Source organism: Schistocerca serialis, unplaced genomic scaffold (genome assembly GCF_023864345.2).
Source record: "Schistocerca serialis cubense isolate TAMUIC-IGC-003099 unplaced genomic scaffold, iqSchSeri2.2 HiC_scaffold_1407, whole genome shotgun sequence".
Classification (NCBI taxonomy): Eukaryota; Metazoa; Arthropoda; class Insecta; order Orthoptera; family Acrididae; genus Schistocerca; species Schistocerca serialis.
In genome coordinates, this window is record NW_026047633.1 from 1,386,575 (window position 1) to 1,400,832 (window position 14,258).

Sequence of the window (14,258 nt, forward strand, 5' to 3'; positions counted from 1 at the left end):
TCGTGCAACTGCGCGTGTCGCGAGCCGCCGCGCACTTCCAGCACGCGACGGCGTTGTCGCAGTCACGCGCAGTATGGCCCAGCTGCTGGCACTTGTAGCACTGCTGAATCTTGCTCCTCTGCTGAGTGCGCTTGCGCTTTGGCTGCCGTTGGCGGCCGCTGTTGTTCCCCATTGCACGGATGAGAATTCCCAGTGCGGCTGCAACCTGCTTCCCTTTCCGTCCAGCCGTGGCGTCGGGCTAGTGGCGTCGGCGTGCGCCAGCGACGGTAACGATGTGAGCCGCAGCGAGTCGAGCAGCGGAGTGCGGTTGCGACAGCGACGTAGGCGCCCCCGCCCGCCCTGCCGCAGCCGTTCCCTCGCCTGCCTGGCAACCCCGCACCGTGACGTCATCGCCGGGCGGGGGCAGCCGCGCGCCCCGGGTGTCTGTGCGGCCCAGTTGTGTGCCAGGCGTGTAGCAGCGTGCGGCTCAGTCCAGCCTCGGCGAGAACACCAGAGACAGGTGAGGCGGGCAGCAGGGCTCTACTGGATTATGTGGAAGCGGCGGATGTTGTTCTGCACGCTTCTGTGTGGTTTGTCCCGTAACTCACGGCAGGGCAACGTCAAGCAACTGCTGCTCCTGTCTAATACATTCTTACGTTAAAAAATTAGGATCGGTACGAACAGAGGGATGGCGAATAGTGTGTCGAAACAGCGTGTCTAGTGTTTAGTAATTTATTACTCGTTATTTATCGCCTTCTATCAGTCGAGCGAGAATGACGTGGAACGAACGGAAAATACCGCTACATTCGGCCGGGTACTGTTTCGATCTTCCAGTGTCGAATCCTGGAGAATTCTCGTACCACAGCTGTTGAAAACGAAAACCACGCGTTCCTAATTACGTCACTGCAAAGCAATAACCAATGGTCGTAGGACACAAGTATGAGAAAACCATCAAAATCAGCACTTCGGACTGAGGGAATTTTACTGCGACACTGCGTCTTCCGCCACCGATTCCAGATTCCAGCAGCCGTGGCTGCCTGTAATGCTGGACCGCCAGCCCGCAAGCCGAGAGCGATTGCAGGTCGCCTATGCGGCGGCATGCAGGGTTGACAACTTGCTTTTCAGCATTTCGCTTAATTTGGCCGAATTTAAACATCTAAAATATTGTCGTAATATTCAGAGGTGTAATCTGCCATTACGGTTTGCATACAGTGAGGAAAGTATCACAGTTGGAAAATTGGCGTGTCTGGACGTAAGGTAAGGTAACGCACAGGGCTGAAATACGCGGACGTTATTCAACAAGTACTTGAGAATGAGCACTTCGCGAGTTGGAACACACATTAAGAATATTTTCGAACCGTTCCTAAACCTTTTCTCGCTTACGCGCTCAACGTCAGATATTACACACTTTAAGTCGTCTGCAAAGTAATCAAACATCGGACTTTATTTTGTGGATGGGCATTCCGAATCCTGTGATCCACTCGCGATTCACAACACTTGGCGTCATGCCGACGTGCTTCTGGCGATCAAACGCAGCACTCGCGTTCATTTCACTATTTTCACAATTCTCTGGAGTTGAGGTTGTGATGCACGAGCGATCTGTTGCTTTCCGCAACATCCTGGTTAAACTGAGGCGAAGATTTGGTTAGTAGTTGGCGAATCCTGGAGAATTCATCGTAATGTTTGTGCTTCGTGAAATAAACCCTTCGTATTATTTTTTATTGTTCTGTGACGTCTCGCCTCGGTTGAGATTTGCCGATGAAACGGAAGCGATCACACGCCACAATTCTTTTTGCACTATACAACGCTTTGTTTGGCAGTTCTCGTGTTAATATTTGTCTGATAAGAGAGCGTGGTGTCTTGACAAAGCAACGCATCAGCGATCTTTGGGACGCGTCGTGTTCTGTGCAGCTAGTGTAGAAAAATTGTCGCAACCGTCCTTGCGCATTAGTCGTATCAAATGGTTCAAATGACTCTCAGCACTATGGGACTCAACTACTGAGGTCATCAGTCCCCTAGGAATTAGAACTACATCACACACATCCATGCTCGAGGCAGGATTCGAACCTGCGACCGTAGCTGTCTCGCAATTCTAGACTGTAGCGCCTAGAACCGCACGACAGCAGAATCTGGACTCAATTTCTCATTTTGAGTGCTATAATTGCGAGCATCGAGGTAGATTTCTGTTTCTAGTTTCCATCAGAAGAGTGAATCACGCCACAATTATAACATTTGTGGAGACATTTGCTGATTATATTTGATTGAAACCTGTAGTTAACACTTCGTTTAGCCATGTACTGTTACAGAAGCCTCACATGTAATTGACGGTAAGTCACTGCTCTGGAGTAACGGGCAGCCCCTGACGTCGAATTTACCGACACTTTGGCATGACAAAGAGTCCTGAAAATGTGTGTCAGTTAGACGGCACATCGTAAAATGTGTATCAGTTAGACCGCACATCGTCATAAAGCGCAAATTTGAATACCATAACTATAAATAGTTAATTTTAACTTCACATACCGGTAGATCAACACAGCGACTGTCCAGTTTGGTCCCCTCATCGAATCGCAGCACAGGACGCGTGATGTCACGGAAAAGTGACTGTGGTCAGACGTGAGGGACATGGTGATTTGATACAAGTTGCGCAAATTTTATGAATAATAAGTAACCCGATATCGGTGCTTGAAATGGCCTTCACTTTGGTGACATTGAACTGTCCGGTGGTTTCCGTATTTATACTGTTCCATCGTAAAATACGCAACGCAATTGATGCACCATATTACAGACGTGTCCAAAACGTCTCGTTTGTAGCGAGATTATTTGTGCTGAATTGTCGGGAAGTGTGACGTTGACAGATGAACAGTAGCGACGGCCACAACAGTGTCATAAAAAGGTCGTCATTTAATCGCGAATGTGTGGAATCCGCGCTTTGAGACACATCGATTGAACCATAATACGGGAGTAAGATCACTTGTGACTTAGGAATGGGTACCACGTTTCTAGGTGCTTTTAATTCTTTCGGTGTCTCGTCCAGCAGCAAAATATTTGATAGTGTGGTTGTAACATTACGAGTCAAGATAGCTGTAACGGAAATTGAATAGCGTAAAGTTATCATTAAAAACGCACGCCGCGCGATTTAATTGAATAGCGTAAAGTTATCATTAAAAACGCACGCCGCGCGATTTGTGACGATTTGGTTGGTCATAATAGTAGTAACATGCTTTTGAATACAATTAAAATATAATGGCGATACCTGTTTAGTGTTATTGGAAACAATATGTAGTACATTAATGAGTAAGGTAGCCGATCCTATAAGAAGAGGTGAAATTGGGCATACTAAGGTGTTTTGCTTTATGTCGACTAAGCCGATTATACGGCGTCTTTTTTTTCGTTTACTCTTAGAAAAAAAAACAAATAAGTAACGAAGTGCTAATTGTGCGTTGTGAAAAATATAGGGGCGAATTTTAAATAGCTACAGCGTATTATCAGACTAACAAATGGACATTCAGTTAGGCGAAATAGCGGACAGCGAAGTGTGGTCATTAAATTGAGTACACCTACAGGGCGGTCAATTCCGGGATAAGTCTATTCGCATCTCACGAGGGACGCGGTATTGAGACCGGTTTTTTTCTTATTATATCACGGAGAGCGTGCTTCACTTTATAAAAAGGAGAAAAGCTGTATCATTATCATTGACTGTTGGTGTTAAGCAACCAAAACTGTTCATCAAAGTGTTTCGGTGAATGAGTGGTGAATGCGAAATGAAACTGTGAACGAAGTTACATTAAATAAAGCAGAAGAGACAAGACAGTTTGGTCATATCTGTTATTATTCCATCAACCGTAACATTTCTTCTCGTTGTACGAAGCCTTTATAGACGATCGTTATGACAATTTGCTTTGAAGGGATCTCGTTACGAGTTAAGTTTTGGGGACCTGGTCAACAAGGGATAGTTGGTAGATCTTAACTACTGCAGCTATTCTGGAATCAGGTGCTACCGTGACCGTTGTGTGTTGTCAATGGCTTAAGGTCATCATATCTCATGCTCTGAGATCGACACGCCTTTCCTCTTGGTATAACGGTGTCTCACGGTAACAACGACAACGCCGACGGCGAAGGAAGATACGGTAGAAGTGGCGCCACAACGTGCGGCTCGATCGAGGAGGATTGCTGCATCGAGTCGAGTGTCATCCGGATTCACGAACCCTAGAGTTTGAAAATATTGTAGCAGCCAGTGAGTCTGTCCAATGAAAGAGGTATTCTTCAATAATCGCTAAAAGTGAGCGATACTACCAGGTATGATTAAAATAACTGTAAAATTGTTGAGACTTGTGATTTCGATAGATAAATATATATAAATACATAGTGAAAATAAGTGTATGTCTTGGTAGTGAATAATCATGTCAAAACGAACGAAAAGAATACATGATAATGTGCAGTTGAGTAGAGTAATGAGTAGAGAGAGAGAGGAAAGTGAAGAGGATATGGATGATGCATCCCATGAGCTCAATCTGGGACAGGAGACATGTACAGATAATAATACAGTTATTGATTTAGAGCCATTAGGAGATTCAAATACAATGATAAGTAAGGTAAGCAGGTTTCGGAAGTAGATCAGCAAGTTGATCCTCAAAATGGAAATATTAATCAAAAAATGTTTGATATGCTGGTACCAATAAATACTCAAATGGGTGTAATGAATGGAAGACTTGGTTCACTAGAAAAAGATAATAAGCAATTAAAAGAGGACAATCAAAAGTTAAACGAAAAATTTGAGGCCAAATTTGGTTCATTAGAAGTTAAAATGGATTCTTTGGAAAGCAAACTGAACACCTTTGATTATAAACTGGAAAATACTAAGAAAGAATTAAAGGCGGACTGGGAGACTCAATTAAATACGAAATTTGGAGAACTAGATGTAGAGTTTTCTAACACCTTAGAAAGGCAATATAATAATTTAATGGGAAAACTTCATGACGTAGAAAAGAAATATGAGGTAGTTTCGAAGAGTTATGATGGCCTGTCCAATAGGATGGTTAAGTGTGAAAGCAGCTGTTTCAATGCTAGCGCACAGATGGAAGAGCTTTCGAAACAAATAGTCGAGTTTGAGTCCGATGCTCGTAAGGGGATTGACAAGTATTTAGTAGATCAAACTAAAAGACTTGACGAAGATCTATCTGAATGGATAGAAATAAAAGAAAATGAAATTGTAGACAAGGTTAAGATTACTATTGGATCCCAGCCAAATGAAAATATCAATGAGCACCTAAGTAGAAATGATGAATTAATTAAGCTCTTCACTAGTGAAATTCAGAAAATAAAAGAGAAAATAGTTGATAAGTCACCTAAATGGCAAAAGGAAACCAATCATAAATTGGCGGAGTTAGAACGAAAGTCATCACAAAATTTGTTGACAGAGGACGAACGTTCGGGGAATAGGTCGAAAAACAACCGAACATGTGAAAATACGAAGTACAATTGTGGTGAAAATTTTCATTGGGAAGTTGATGATTCGGTTGGTAAAGATGCAGCGAGAATATTTGTCTTCTTTAAAGGTGGAGAACAGCATTTTTAAAAGTAGACAATTCCCAACATTCTCCACTGAAAAGAACAACCTGCATCCGAAAATCTTTATCAATAATTTCAAAAGAATATTTCCACGTAGCTGGTCAGAACATGACCGACTTCAATTTATAGTATCCAAAATTACCGGAGAAGCTGCATTATGGGCCGCTGAAGTAAGTGAAAGTTGCCATACTTGCGCTGAGTTTGAACAACTTTTTTTGGCTAAATACTGGTCGTCGAGTAAACAAGAGAAATTAAGAAAAGAGGTTTACCAACCTGAGTATTTTAACAGTAAAAGGAGTACTTTAAGGCAATATTTTGAAAAGTACATAAATAAGACACGTTATTGGAGTGATCCAATTTCTCACAAGGAAGTGATCAGAATTTTGAAGGGAAGGTTGCCCATAAATATACGTGAAAAGTTAATAAATGTTCCTGACCACGATGTAGAACAGTTCTTGTCGGTGATTGACTCTATAGATATGATTATGGAAGACGCAAGACAAATGAGTGGTAATCAAATGTCGACTCACACTCATAGTAATACGAATAATTATAATAATAATAATAATTTAATGTATGATAATAATAATACCGAAAACCAGGTCAAACCCGCATCACAGGAGCGTGGACAATCTTCATCCTATGGTTGCAATAAAAACAATGATTATAATAAATATAGAAGAGATACTTACTGTGCTAGAGGTAAACCTCGATATGGTGACGCAATGTGCATAGTAGTGATAGTAATAAGAGTAACAGGTACCCAAGTGATGATCCCAATTGTATTCGACCTTGGGAAGATAATTCGAAGCATAATGTTCATCGGCAGGATGGAACAAATGCCTCGAGTCCTCATCCAGCACAAGGAGTTATACCAATGGGCGAAGGAGCCTCCAGTGTGCGACGGGGTGAATACCATAACTCGGATCATACTGTACGGATTGTGGAAGTTCATGAACCCCCACCGATGACTCAACGAGATGGATTAAACTAATACCAGTCACCAAATGCCTTCCTAGGATGACTGGAAAGGAGAAGGAAGGCAGGCATCAATTTGAACTGAGAGTATTAAGGTACAATAATGATCAGGATATAAGGAATGAATTAATTGAAGAAAAACCTGAAGTTTCTAATAAATGTGGACAAATTTTACAGGCAATAATTCCAACAAGTATAAATAATGTTGATGTTGAAACATTAATTGATACTGGAGCAACTATTAGTGTCATGACGCTGGACTGTTTAAAACAGATAAGCCGAGGGGTAAAAATGCCCACTTTTCCTATCACAGGATGTACCGTGTCTGGCGCATTCAGCGCAAAAATGCAAAAAGTTGTGAAACAGGTACGTGTCGACGTTACAATATGGGGGGCTCAAATAGAAAGTACATTCCTGGTTGTTCCTAAAATGACAGTACCATGTATCTGGGGTTTGGATTTTTTATGTGAGACCGGTGCAATCATTAATTTAGAGAAAGGTGAATGTATATTTAATTCCAATGGTAATGTTTTGACAGCCACCCTGAGAAAGAGCCGAGTAATTCCAAATCAGTTGTGTATGAATCTAATGGTAAAATATGTCAGTATTGATGATGAAAATGTGTATGATATATGCCTTATTGAATGTTCTGAAGAAATGATTGATAAAATGTCATTGCAGGAAAAGGTGTTAGAATCAGAATATTTATCTGTTATCCAAAGGGACGAACTGTACTACTTGTTGGAAGCATATCAGTCGATTTTTAGTAAACGTCCGGGTATAATAAAAGACTTTGAATTCCATATAAAGACGTATGCACATAAACCCTTTTGTCATACTTCCTATTCTATCCCATGGACAAAGAAAGAAGTAGTCAGAAAGGAAATCAATAAAATGTTAGAATGGGGTATTATTGAGCCCTCAGATTCCGAATATTGTAACCCTCTTGTGGCGGTAATTAAACCAGATGGTGACATCAGATTGGTGTTGGATGCCAGAGAGATCAATAAGATCATTATACCTGTACAAACGCGACCGCAGAACCTAGAAGAGTTAGTACAAAAGTTTTACGGTGCCCGCTTCTTAACTTCTTTGGATATGCGTAGTTCATATTGGCAAACTAGAATATCGAAAGAATCTAGAAAATATATTGCATTCATTTTTCTGGGCCGAAGTTACCAGTTTACCGTCATGCCATTTGGGTTGAAAATAAGCGGTGGTGTTTTCATATCGGCATTAGATACTGTACTGGGCAGAGACCTTTTGAATGAAGTTATGTTATATGTGGATGATTTGCTAATTGCTTCTGAAACTTGGGAGGAACAGTTGGACTTATTAAGAAGAGTTTTTGCGAAATTTTTGGAATACGGAGTTACTGTGAATTTGAGCAAATCCAAGTTTGCTCATAACCAATTGAAATTTCTTGGACATATAATCACTCCTGAAGGGATAAAACCAAATCCTAAAAAGATGGATGCGATTAACAGATGTGCTTATCCAAAAAATACGACGGAATTAAAGTCATGTATCGGCTTAGTTTCATTTTTTCGACGATTTTTACCCAATCAGTTAGGAAGCCAAGACTGTTTGTTACGGCTGTTAAGAAAAAATGTCATGTGGGAGTGGAATTCCGAATGCACGCAAGCTTTTGATAACATCCGCAATGCTTTGACTAATGCTCCACTGTTACATCATCCGAGACTTGATCAAGATTTTTATATTGCTGCGGATGCTTCTGAAACAGGATTGGGTGCCACTCTTTTCCAGATGGACAATCCAGAAGATATCAGTACCATCAAAATAATTGGGTTTGCCAGCAGAACACTCTCCAGCTGGGAACGTGCATATTGTACTACTGAATTGGAAGTACTGGCCGTGGTCTGGTCCCTTAGAAAGTTTCGCTATTTTGTATATGGAAAGAAGATCATTGTATTCTGTGACCACAAAGCTTTATCTTTTATTTTAACAGGAAGGATGTTCCATTCACGTTTAACCCGGTGGGCCTTGCTACTGCAAGAATATGATATTACGCTCAAATACATCAGAGGGAAAGACAACATCATAGCCGATGCTCTTTCAAGACTACCGAAAAGAAAGATTGACGACGAGTGTGAAGAACGGACTATTGACTTTAAAGTCATGAATTTATCAAGGCAATATTGTGAGAGGCAGATTTCACAGCTATGTCGAAGTCTTCCACAACTGCAAGAAGATGATAAGTTGTGGAAAGCCATTAGGCATGCTGTTGAAAGCAAAACGCTAAGTCACTCTCAAGAACAGTATCAATTAAAATCCGGAATATTGTATCGAAAGAAGGATGAAGAAGATGTTTGGAAAGTTTGTGTTCCAAATAAATATTTAGAATCACTAGTATGGTACACTCACTTGAATTGGGGTCATTTTGGTGCCGCTAAATGTACAGCCAAAATAGCACAATACTGCTATCATCCAAATTTGGGACGTATAGCTACAAATATTCTTAAGAAGTGCAAAATATGTCAGAAGGCGAAACCCATAAACTATTGTCGGAAGATAGAATTACATCCTATCATCCCACAACAACCTTTAATGTTGGTGTCATGTGATGTGTGTGGACCATGTCCCATGACACGTGGACGGTTCAAATATGTATTGGCTTTCTATGATCTCTTTTCAAAATATGTGAAATTATATCCTTTGAAAAACCTCCACGTTCGACCCATGTTACGCAAATTTATGAACAACTATATAACTGAGCTTGGCAAACCTATAATGGTCTTGACAGACAACGCTGCTTATTATACAAGCAAAGTTTGTTACAGGTTTGAATCCTCCCTCGGGCATGGATGTTTGTGATGTACTTAGGTTAGTTAGGTTTAAGTAGTTCTAAGTTCTAGGGGACTGATGACCACAGATGTTAAGTCCCGTAGTGCTCAGAGCCATTTGAACCAATTTTTTTTTTTATCTTGTTACTAACCGCCACTTGCACAATTTGTTCAGTATGAGCACCATAGACTTCGGCGAGATGTTGCACAGCGATAGATTCGCACCTGGTATCCAAAATAGGAACTAATTTCCTCCTGTGCAAAATGGTTTCGCATTAACGCCTTAGCATGTTATCTACCAAGTTTCGTTACCTCACGATAATTACAGACCACAGTGGACCTAGGTGAGTAGCTGCATTTTACTTGCGACCACTGGTACTTCCATGCCTCTGTCGAAGAAAAAAACTATTCGCGAAATTTTCCCTGTCGCCATTGTGGCCCATTTGGTGATAAACGATTTAGACAGTTAAAACAAATCTGCATTTGTCTCAGACTTTCGTCGTGTGTTTCACTTTTCTTAAAGCATCAACACCCATTAGGTTCTGCAAATACCAGCATTTCCAGTACAGGCGGCTGTCCAAACTGGAGTAGGTCGCAGCTACCGATACCGGACGTAGCCACTGCCCCGTGGCGTAATGATGTCCTCTGTGACGTCTCACAGACTTACGGACGCAACAGAACGTAGTGATGTTTACATGGCTGGCACATTATTTTTTGTAATGTAGGCTGTGGTGGAAAACTGATCTGTTGCATAGCCCGAGGTCTAGGCTAGTTGACAGGTTGACAGTATGGTTGTCAGCGGAGCCACAGAAATGGAATGTTATAGCAACAATAATTCTTGCTGTGGCACGTATTTTACACATGTTTGATTTTGAAGAGTATTTTATGTCTGTTTTGATGTCGTCGTGGATGGAAATGTGGCTGGAATCGGCAGGGTCAGTATTTTTCGGTATTGGGCAGCGTTCGTCCCTAGTGTAGAGGTACGTTTCAAGACGCGCACAGCCTCTGCACGAAGAGACGTCGGTGCAGCCAGCCAGCGCCGCACGCCCCTGACACGTGAGCACGGCGCCCCCGCGGGAACCCCACGTCCCGGACGAGTACAGACCGGGCTGTTCCGTCCACGGTTTTGTTTCGTTTGCTCCGTTTTGCTGCGTCTTACTTTTAAGTTGGTCTAAAAAGAAACAAAACGCATCTGAACATTACTGTGCATATTTGTGACGCGAGTTATCGGTAACTTCCAGTATGGCTTCTGAATGATGTAATGACAGGGTGTATACGACCCGGGACAACCGAGAGATTCGGGAAAAACCCGGGAATATTTTAGAATTCCGGGAATTTTTCATTGTTTTAGTTTTCAGTGAACTTTTTGTGTTTTCGGCTTCTAAGAAGCGATATTCTAACAAAGGATATAACTGTATCCCCCTTACTACAGAATAATACTGCAGCAATAAACGCTTCCCGCTCCCGGGTCCCCGGGTTCGATTCCCGGCGGGGTCAGGGATTTTCTCTGCCTCGTGATGACTGAGTGTTGTGTGATGTTCTTAGGTTAGTTAGGTTTAAGTAGTTCCAAGTTCTAGGGGACTGATGACCATAGATGTTAAGTCCCATAGTGCTCAGAGCCATTTGTACCATTTTTTTGCAGCAATAAAAGATTAACGAGAGAAATCACGAAAATAAAACTTCAGTTGCAAAGGAAATGCGCCACATACAACAAAAATACACAGTGCTCATACAAGCGTCTGCCATCAACAAAATGTGTCAAAGGCTTTAGGAAGACTATGCAATGCTTCAAACAACAGATTGCCTCCGATCAATGTGACGTCACAACTGTTTACATTATTAGTTGTACAATCAGTAGCAGCAAGCAGCCAGACGCTACCCGTAAAAATCGACAGTTTCGGGGGGGGGGGGGGACGCCAAATTCATATTCTTGAGGGAAAAGACCTTGTTTCACAAAGCATCCAGCGCATGTTGGTCTGTGGATTATTCATATGATTTAGAAACGCATTGCTGTTGATTTCTTAATATTTTTGAACGTATTCCAAGTTGATTTCTGAATGAATCATATGTTGATTTTTGAATGCATGCATAGAGTATGTGATGTCTCTGCCACAGGAATCTCGGTCGCATTTTGGAATAAACTTTCCTGCACACAAAAGCGGGCAGGGCTATACGAGCTGAGCGGAATAAAGCCAAACGGGTGAATGCCAATAGCTGTTTGCTATGTGGTTGATGGGGTTTGCGAATGATCAGCTTTGTTATAATTACTAGCTAAATCCGTAGGTTTAGACTACCAGAGTACAAATAAACGACAAACACGAATAACAGTTTAAAGAAAGATCATATATAATCTTCTCGGTGTATCTAAGAAAATGAAATTTTGACAGAAAAGCATGGTCAGATCGTTACACTTACTAGTGTACAGTCCCCAGCTAGCAGCCGCTTAAGTTAAATTCTGGGAGTAGCGCGGAAAACACGTTGTACGGATACGTAATAACGCATAACCAGAGAATAAACGCGGGATGACTAAACTGGTGATTGTGGCAGGGTTGGTGAAGCTAACCAGAGAATGAGTCTTACTTAACATTGGCAGGAAAAGTTACAGAATTAGTGATGACAAGGTTGTTCGTTGGAATGAGGAAGGAGAAGAAACGGGGACATCACACAAATTATGGAAGAATATGATGATTCCAAATTTACACAAAAATTTCATACTACTACTTTTCGATCTCATGCTTGAGAAGCTGGAGCGTATGAATGAAACGTGAAACTATTTCCTAACATAAAGATTTTTGCTATTAGTAGGTGTAATAGGCATCTAATATATATATATATATATATATATATATATATATATATATATATATATATTTTGTTGATACTTCGTGAATTACATTCTGTCGTGCTATAAAAATGACTATTTCTGCCAAAACAGTCTTGGTTGCATTTTAATTTTTTTATTTTTCAACTACGCGTTTCGCCTTACTTAGGCGTCTTCAGGTTGATCTTATATTGATACTTCTTAGAACGATCCTTTGGACAGTGTAGCCACAGGGCATCGTCAATACATCAGGCTAACATCGCCTTCGTTAAGCTCAGTAAAAACTTTTCTAGATGGACGCGAGTATGCACACTACCTGAGCCCCATCTCATGCTGTTACTCACCACAGCTTTCCCACGAGCTGCAAACGGCACCTTTTGAAGTGTAAGCGCCGAGGCGCACGGTCTTCCACACACCTTGCTGCGCTATTTAGAGTTCGCGGCTTGTGCCTGCTGTTGACTTCTTTGTACGAAAATCTCGTTCAGCCCCCCCCCCCCCCCTCCACGGTTGCAGCTGCCCACATTAGGTCAAATATCTCGCGTATTCCATCACACGAAATCGCTTCCCTTGCCTTGCCTCGTCGGCATTTTGGCAATGCGGTGAATTCGTGATGTCAGGTGGTCGGCACAGTTTAAACTAGCTGCTTTTGTATTGATTATCCAATAATATTTGTGCACGTAACATTTTGGAAAATTCAGAATTCAGGAAACAAATGATTCCTGGTAGCCCTGTATTTCACCTTCTGTCTGTTGTCTTCCTTTTCTACGCCAGTATGGTCACTGAACCACTGAACTCATAATTTCGATCCGCTTGCTGCTTTCTTCTTCTTCTTCTTTCGATTTCGGCCATCTTTGGACCACGTTCAACAATTCACTTGCCCGGCTTTTTGATCTTTTTTTCTCTCTTCCCAATATTTCCTCATCATTTTCGAGTGGTTCCTCCTCCGCTCTTCCGACCATTTCCTGTTATTATTCTTTAGTTTCGTTTCTTCTGGAAAACACTTAATTTCGTTCACTATTTGTCTAAACTTTTCCCTGTCCCTGATTGACTCACGGGTGACATTAAAATAGGCCAAATCCTTTTTCACCATCTGTATCCATTTATTGTTGGTTTTTTCGTTCCTGTTACTATGTTCAAACACTTTTCTTGTTAGTCTGTTTCCATCCATCCTCGACAGGTGACCATAAAACGTTAGTCTGCGTTTACGCATTGCCTCACTCACTTTCTTAATAGTTTTGTATATTTCCTTATTACTCTTTAGCTTGTACTCTTCTCCAATCTTTCTCGGTCCTAATATTTTTCTCAAAATTTTCCTTTCTTTCTTTTCCATGTTTTCTATTACCCCCTTTTTGTTAAGAGTTAGGCACTCCGATGCATACAGGCATTCTGGTCTAATGACAGTTTTATAATGTCTTAATTTAGCTTGAATCGAAATGTTTTTTTTGTTATATATGTCTTTGGTTTTTTGAAAAGCAAATTCCATTTTCCTTGCTCTCGCCTGGTTTGCACTCTTGTCTAAACCATTCACTTGAATTATTTCACCTAAATACTTAAATTTTTCTACTCTATTAATATTGCCGTATTTAGTAATAAGATTTTTCTTGTTATTTCTATGATTAGACATATACACGGTTTTTTCAAATGAAATCTGCAGTCCAGCTCTGGCCGAAACTTCTTGTAGTTTCTCCAGGTAGTTCTGAGCTATTTCTTCGTTTTCTGTAATTATTGCCAGATCGTCTGCAAAAGCTAAACAGTCCACTTCTATTTTTTCTTTTTTTGTTCCAATTCTGATGTCATTCTTGGTGCCTTTGAGTTCTTCTTTCCATATTCTCAATATCTTTTCCAGTACGCAGTTGAAGAGGATTGGGGATAAACCATCACCTTGTCTAACACCTGTTTTAATTTCGAACTTCCTTGAAATTTCACCCATAAATTTAACTTTGGCCTTACTGTTTGTTAGCGTCTGTTTGATAATTTGAATTGTTTTCGTATCGACCCCAAATTCTTCCAATACTTTCAGTAATGTTTCTCTATCTACCGAGTCGTATGCTTTTTTGAAATCTACAAATACTATTGCAAATCTCTGGCCTCTTGAGATTCTGTAACGA

At 41.1% G+C, this 14,258-nt stretch overlaps 1 protein-coding gene across 1 annotated transcript in view; it reads left to right on the forward strand.

The window, feature by feature from the left end:
• The first annotated feature begins 385 nt into the window (after positions 1–385).
• LOC126442784 (poly [ADP-ribose] polymerase tankyrase-1-like) overlaps positions 386–14,258 on the forward strand; it is a 68,770-nt gene continuing 54,897 nt past the window's right edge. The window contains exon 1 of the mRNA XM_050090820.1: positions 386–499. The gene's annotated coding sequence lies outside the window, so the exon portion shown is untranslated. The remainder of the gene's footprint in view (positions 500–14,258) is intronic.